Source organism: Phoenix dactylifera, chromosome 14 (genome assembly GCF_009389715.1).
Source record: "Phoenix dactylifera cultivar Barhee BC4 chromosome 14, palm_55x_up_171113_PBpolish2nd_filt_p, whole genome shotgun sequence".
NCBI lineage: Eukaryota > Viridiplantae > Streptophyta > Magnoliopsida > Arecales > Arecaceae > Phoenix > Phoenix dactylifera.
The window spans coordinates 4,350,150-4,358,512 of record NC_052405.1 but is presented as its reverse complement, the minus strand read 5'-3'; positions in this window follow the sequence as shown (position 1 = coordinate 4,358,512).

Genomic DNA, 8,363 nt, shown 5'->3' with positions numbered 1-8,363 from the left:
GATAGTCAATTCATAAGTACCACTTATTTTCTAATTTCAGCCTTTAGTCCCATCTCAAATTTATGCACTCGACCTAGCTCATCCTCGACTAACTTTGGAACAAATTTGGCTAGCTCAGTAAATTTAGCTTCATATTCTGCAACGGTCATATTCATTTGCTTTAGATGAATAAACTTCTACTCTTTCTGCGTCCTTACACTCCGAGAAAAATACTTATCATAAAATGCTCCTCGAAATCTTTTCCAAGTGAGTGGCTCCCTATCTTGCTCATATTTATGTTCTAACATCCGCCACCAGTTGAATGCCTCACCTTGCTACATGTATGGTGCATAAAGAATCTTTTCGTCGTCTCGGCATCTCTGAACGGTGAACGCTTTCTCCATCTCTGTAAGCCAATTGTCAGCTTCCAAAGGCTCCGTAGTCCCCTTAAAGGCTGGAGGAGCCAGCTTCTTGAACTTAGCTGTATTACTACGCTGCTCGTACTACTCCCCTCGTCCTGCATGGTGCAACGACGTTTGTTGTTGTTGAATCTGTTGCTGTTGCACCTGTTGTTGCATCTGCATCATACCAACTAAAGTCTACATAACCTGGCCAAAGCTCGATTCTTGTTGTCCTATCTAAGTATCACAAGCAGGATTGACGACTCTCTCCTGCTGAGGGGTGTTACCAACTTGTTGGGGTGTGCTACCATTTTGCGGGTTTGGTGCCTTATCAGTAGCTCCAAGAGTAGTCTTTCTCATCCGACGTGGAGGCATCCTGACCTATATCTATTAGATAGCAGCATGCCAATAATAAGCTTCCCAGTTAATTACAAGTATATAGGATGGCTTGTTACAATCATCATGAACTAACATCCCAATGTACCTAGTATCTATCTACCTACACTCATGTCATGTCAGATTTTCTTATCTTAGAATTTATCCATTCATGCTCTGATACCATTTAAGTTATCATGCCCCCGATCCAAGATCGCGAGCCGGGGGTCGCACCAACTGCCACACAACCATAGAAAACTCTCCCTACGAGCATACAAGGCATCTTAACCAAATATCTTAAATATATAAAATAATTCAACTAAATAAAAATGCAATCTTATTCCATTAACTAACTCAAATTATAAAATTCCACAGTTCTAAATATGCAGCGGAACAATAAATTTACCAACATGAAAAAACTTAGTTCTTTAAATAACAAAGCTTTGCAATGTCTAACAATCATAATAATTGTCCAAGATGACAGTTCAACCTAAACAAATCCTAATTCAAAAATAGCTTATGCTACTATCCTTCTAGTTGCTTTCCCATTTTGAAACCCCGATCGGCTAGTTCTCAAAATCTGTAAATTAACAAAAATTGTATAATGAGCTAAACAGCCTAGCAAGTAATAAATACCTTAACTAGACAATTCATATAATAATATTAATTATAAATACAAATTACGATAAATCAGCATAATGACATAATCAATTCCTTTTCAAATACAAATCCATTGAAATTCGTATCTCTCAAATATCCATATACATAATCATAAATCTGATTCGAAATAAATCGCATTCAACTCAATAGCCTTTAACTACGACCACACTTATACCCTGTGACTAGGCCAGAAATAGAACCGCACTTATACCCTGTGGAGTGGGCCAGAATATCGCACTTATACCCTGCAGAGTGGGCTAGAATACCGCACTTATACCCTGCGGAGTGGGCAAGAATACTACACTTATACCCTATGGTGGGGCCAAAATTGCCAATGCATAACCTTCAATTGGCAGGGTCTAGAACATAGTCAGGTTGAGAGTTCCAAATCTGATGCACATTAAGATTCTTTTTGTAACATAATAGATATCTCATAATCCGATCTAAATATGCATATACGATGTAAGAATAATAAATATAACAATAATCCGAAAAATATTATTCCAATTCACATATCTATTTTTCATTCAAATCATCATCTTGTAAAATTCATAAATCACATATAATTCATTAACAATTTATTCGATGCAAAAATAATATTATATAAATGAAGAGTCTAAAAATGATAGTTTATTACTTACTTCTAATGCGATCCACAACAAATCTAATTAATCTCACAAATTCTTTGTAAAACCTCAGGCCCGATGAAGGTCCAACGACTCTCTTCTTCTCCTGTAGCAATGGAGGTAGAGAAAGACTACCTATGGCGAAGAAGAACCAGATTTTTAATGGCTCTCTCTCCCTCTCTCTCGGCCGGTAGTCCAAGGAAGAAGAACCCCCAATCAGAAGGAGACTTGGGCGTGGCGGCTCTGCTTCGAATGGCTTCAAGGCAAGAGGAAGAAGCCCTACAAAAAAACCAGGCATTCCCAACTTCTTCGGAATGAATTTTCCCTCTTCATCATGCCCCCTCACGTGCGACGCACGTGAGGCCGAAAGCTTGGGGCTAGGCCGGTCAAGTGGATCGGGCCCAGTTCCAAGGTCTCATAGTGTACGGCGCCAAAATTTGCCAATGTAGCTTGTTAGCGTCGGCAAATTACGATGATTGAAAGAATTGTCGAGTAAGAATATAATTTTTTCGATATTTTTTGGTAAGTGTTGTTACTTTATAACGCTTAAAAGCATCGTCAGAAGCTAACAAGAAAACAATGCTAATAAGCATCATTGGAAGCCAAAAAGAAGACAATGCTAATAAGCATCATTGGTTCCACTTATTTCTCCAAATCCCTAGCCCGACCCACCATTGATCAGCCACTGCCACCGATCTCCTCCTCCTCCTCTGCATCTCCGCCATTTTCCTTCTCCTCCTCCTTTGCCTCTCCGCCATTTCCATCTCCACTCTACCCTGTACTCCCATCCGACTTCCTCCTCGACTCCCTCACACGATCTTCACCTCCCTTGCAGCCGGCCGTTTGGCCTTGACCCGCCACCGATCCAATCATGTTACTTTTTGTTTATGTACCACTAGAAGAAGATGCAGTTAATGATACTCAATAAATTTATTGTAGTTAAACTCATGACTGGATCTAGTTATGACTTGTGGACTTGTTTTATTTCTTTTGACGCTTAAACATAATTAATTTGACGTAATTATGACTTTCGAAATCATTTGCTTTACTTTGCTACTTAATCGCTGGCACAATAAATTCTTTGATGCATTTTAAAAATTCATTATACTGAACTGAGAAGCAAAATGAGGAAAACCTATCCAAAAGCACAGCTAAACATAGCATATCATGATTTGTTTGCATTCGATTGCTATGGCAAGCAGCTGGTAATCCAGTGTGTGCTGCACCTGCATTGAATGAGTTACGTAGGACTCCATCTGGAGGAAAAATAATAGCTGCAAGCCACGAATATTTCATTATCTCATGTGAAGGTGCAGAGCTGTTCACTGATGCGCTGTAACAAGGGTAGCCTATTAAAAAAGAAAATAAGACATCTTTCCAAAGTCAATTGGATTCTCCGAAATTTTAGGGTGCTGATGACTTTGCCGAACTAGTTGGAATCAAATGATTGGTTATTATTACTTTGGCCTTGTTAGCCTTTTTGATGTTCAGTAAAACGCATGATAAATGATGATGCATACGCATAGAAATATTAAAAGAGCATTGCACCTTTGAAATCATACATAGGTTGTGTAATAACCTAGGACCTCATCCAAAATGAATAGCCGAAAGGTATTATTTGGGTTCCTTGATCCTGTATAACTATCCAAAATCTATCTAGCAAATAACCGATGTGGGACTAAACACACGCTCGCACGAGTCCTCACATACTCTGCTCGTTTAAGCCCTAACGTCCTCGTCAGGCTAAGGGTTCAAATCCATTTAAATCGAATTACAAGCACCACGATCGGCCTATGATCAGCTCCAATGGACTCGTGTTGCAGTGTCTCCTACTCCACATAGGCTATATATGGGCCGGTTCGGTTTTGATACCATTTGTAACAACCTAGGACTTCATTCAAAATGGCTAGCCAGAAGATATTATTTGGGTTTTTTGATCCTGTATAAATATTCAAGATCTACCAAGCGAATAACTGATGTGGGATTAAACATACGCCCGTACGAGTCCTCACAGGTTGTTCAAGGTGCTTGGTTAAAAGGGCATCAAAGGTGTCATGTTAAAGGAACATTCATTTGATTAAGCAATCCACCTTTCAATCATTGTGATTCACCTGCTCAAGTTTAATTTTCAGCAGCCGGCAACATTTGTGAGAACCAATTCTACATTTGGTGCATAGGCTCGTTTTTAGTTGGTGCAGGAAATATATAATGTAACAACCCAGGATCTCACCGTGGTTCGCATGAAACCAGATGAGAAGTTGAGAACAAACTTGACAAACTTGATAACCTGATTCCACCATATAGCCTGCAAGCAAACCATAACAAACATTTTCTTTTATAAACCATAATGCTGACATCACATTCTGTGAATCGTTCATTATCTATTTTGTGAATCACTTTTTGCAGATATAGGGACAAACTATCAACTTGTACTTAAATCAAAATTATTCTGAAAGATCCTTGCCTTTCTTGCTTAACATGCTACAATTTTCTTGTAAGATATCATGAACTGTGTCAAAACTAAATGTTAAATGTTTAATTTTATTTATCTTTTTTAGATAAGTTGCAGTTTAATCAATATTCTAGTAGAATGGATAAAAGTTGGATAAATAAGTTGAGATCTAGCAAAGAAAATTTGGACGGAGTTCAAAATTTTATTAAATTTGCAATTAAGAAAACTAATATAAACGGGATGATTTTATGTCCATATCGAAAATATATTAATTGTTCTTTTCTCGCACCAAAAACTATTGAAGAACATTTGGTGTGAAATGATTTTTTAAAAGGTTATGATAAGTGGGTATTTCATGGAGAGTCTATGTTGTCGTCTCCATGTAATCAATCCTCTTATATATAACACACCTCTAGTTTTAGATCCAGTAACTTGCAAAAAGATATTGTAGGAGAAGATGATATAAGGGGCTTATTCAGAGATGCTCTTGGATATGTATTAGAAATTTAGGAGATTCCATTGGAGGACAAAAAGTAGCTGAAATGGTTGATAAACATGCTGAGAAACCTATACATTCATGTAATGATGAGACAGCTCGGTATTACAACTTGGTGAAAGATTGTGATCAAGAACTATATTCAGATTATATGAATTTTTTGAAAATTTTTTTCTTATGTATTTATGGCATTTGAAATATTTGAATGGGTGGTCTAGTAAGTCTTTTACTATGTTGCCTTCAATTATTAAAAGATGCATTTCTAGAAGGTGTTACTTTGTCATCATCTTCCTATGAAGCCAAAAAATAGTAAAAAAATGGATCTTGGATATGAGAAGATTCATAGTTATCCAAATGATTGTATGTTATACCATGGTGAAAATGTTAACCAAGAGTCGTGCCATATATATGGATCTTCATGATGGAAAAATATAAAGAAGATAACTTATTGAATGAAGTGGATGCGACACGAAGTAAGAAAAAACCAGCCAAAGTTTTGCATTATTTTTCTACATACCTGGATTGAAAAGGATCCATGCATCATCGACGATAGCTTTGTCAATGAGATAGCATAACAAAGGTCGTATAAAGAATGGAATGTTAAAACACCTAATAGATAGTTTAGCATGGAAAACATTTGATGTTAGGCCCCATTTGGCAAAGTTGTTGGCAGTAGAGGACATTGCATAGTATTATACAACAAAGCATAATAAACTATAATGTATATTAATACATAAATATATAATATAGTATAATATTATTGTATATAATATAATATTATTGTATAGTATATCATAATAATATAACATAATTTGAGTTTATATAACATAATATATCAATGTATTATGATATAATGTAATATAATATTATATTTATAGTAATAATATAATAATAAAGGTATATAATATTATAATTATTATCATTATATATTAATATTTATTATTTTTTATAATTATTATATTTTATCATGAATATTTTGGTCTAAAAAAAAAAAATTTATCACTTAAAACAGCTTTCCGACAGGGCCTAAATGTACTTTTCAAAAATAGAGCTTTTTCCAAAAGGCTGTTTTAGCTTTCCAGCAAAGCCAAAATAACTTTTCGATTTTTTATCAAACATCCCTATTCTATCTAAAAGTGCTTTTGGAGGGTAAGAAAATGCTTTCTAGCCCTCCAAAAACTCTGCCAAATGGGCCTTAAGCATCTTGATTTTGCTTCTGATGTTCACAGTATTAGGCTAGATTTAGCTACTGATAGATTCAATCCATTTCGAACAATGAGTCCTACATACAGCACTTAGCAGATTATTTTGATTCCTTATAATTTGCCATCATGGATGTGTATAAAATAGTTTTTACTTATTCTGTCTATAGTTATTCCATGTGATAAGAGGCTAGGTAATGATATTGATATTTTTCTACAGCTTTTAATAGAGAAATTAAAATAGTTATGAGAGAATATCGATGCATTTGATGCTTTCATCGACTAAACACTCAAATTGTGGGCATCTTTTATTTGGACTATCAATGATTTTTCTGCATTGCCATACATTTGTCTAAGAACTTCAGTTCTAGTTGGTGAAATGGGGCAGATCACAACTCTATAGTACCATCAAATAGATCTTTTTAAAACTGAAATGGAAGGTTTGCTTCTAACCATCGACGATGGCCCATATAATAGAACTTTCCTCCATACTTTAACCAATACAAATGGGTTGAATCCCTACAAGAAGGACATACAATACACCCCTTAGTGCTCCAACTAGATAAAATTGACATATTGAAACTTTTATTACTTCAAATTGAAACTTTAATCTTTATATTGAACTATGTATCATGTATCATATATCATATAATGTGTATCATAAACTATGTATCTTCTATCATATATCTTGTATCATGAACCATGTATCATATAACATATACATTTTGTTGTAGATAGAAAAGCATAGGAGGGAGCCTGGTGAGGTGAAATTCTATACGATGACTTATATCTATTGAGATGGCAGCTTTTTTCTAGGAGGAGTTGAGAGAGAGAGTCGTATGTATTGATAATTGATTTGTGCAATAATTTATAGTTTTATTTTTTCAAACATTAATATGTGACTTTTTTAAAAAATATAGGAGAGGGTTACATCCCTTATTGTAGAGCATGTCGGGGACTCATCATCATCTAGAGAGACCAGTCACGTCGAAGCTTAAGTGTTCACCAAATTGATGGGATCGGAGCATTATGGTTAAGTGAGAGGTTATGGAGTTGGAGTTATCCTCACTCAATTGTATATAGTGAGCAAATATACCCAAGATGTTATATATAGTAGTAATACTATAGACTTTCGTAGGTTGGAGGTAGAGATAAGATAGAGCCACTAAAGCATTATGGTCGATTGAGGGGTTATGGTGTTAGATTTACCCCCACTCAGTTGTCTGCAGTGAGAAGATATATCCAGGATGCTAGACATAGTAGTAGCACTGCAAATGTTCATAGACTGGAGGCATAGATGGAGGAGATGAGACAGAGCCATTAGATAGATACAGTCCTTGAGGGCTCAGCTTGACCGGATTATATCCGTATTATAAAGGTTTGTTCCTCCTCAAGTAAATAACTATATCTATTTGTATATTTTATATAATTATCGTGTATATTTTTATATGAGCTTAATGATTTATAATACTTTGTAATTTTCATATTTTCCAACTTCTAAAGTTTCTATCTTTTGCTTATAGATTCTTGATACTTCCACAGTTGTAGAGATGATGATGACGATGCCATGGAACACTGATAAGCCTTAGACTTTTTTTTAGGAGAGTTTATATGTGTATATACTTTTATTTTTCGAGCACATTGAGTTGTAATGGACATTTAATCATGTTTGACAATATAAATATAATCATGTTTGACAATATAAATATTTTATATTTTTATATATGATACATGTGTTATTATGTGACTTTTGTTATGTCTGTATTTGGTGTATATACGTATGTACAAATTTTATTATTTTTATTTTTCTAAAAAATAGTTTACTTTTGTGATACTTTAAAGCATCATAATATTTTAAATTTAACGAAACGTTGATAAAAGGTACAACAATGAGGCAAATAAGCAGCGTTAATTGATAATTAGCCGTGCAAATAAGCCTCATTACTTAGGGACGCAAATAAGCGTCGTTAATTAGTGATGGTTGTAGGCGTCCTCGAAAGCAATGTCCAGGCGCTTCCCTTGCCGACGCCTGGTAAAGCGTTATCGATTAGCGACGCTTAGTAACGTCATTCGCTTTAACGCCCGACACGAACCAAAAGCATCGTAAAATTATTTTCCTATGCTTGCATTGCCAATGCTTTTTCGACGCTTTGGAAAGAGTTAGAGAGCAGT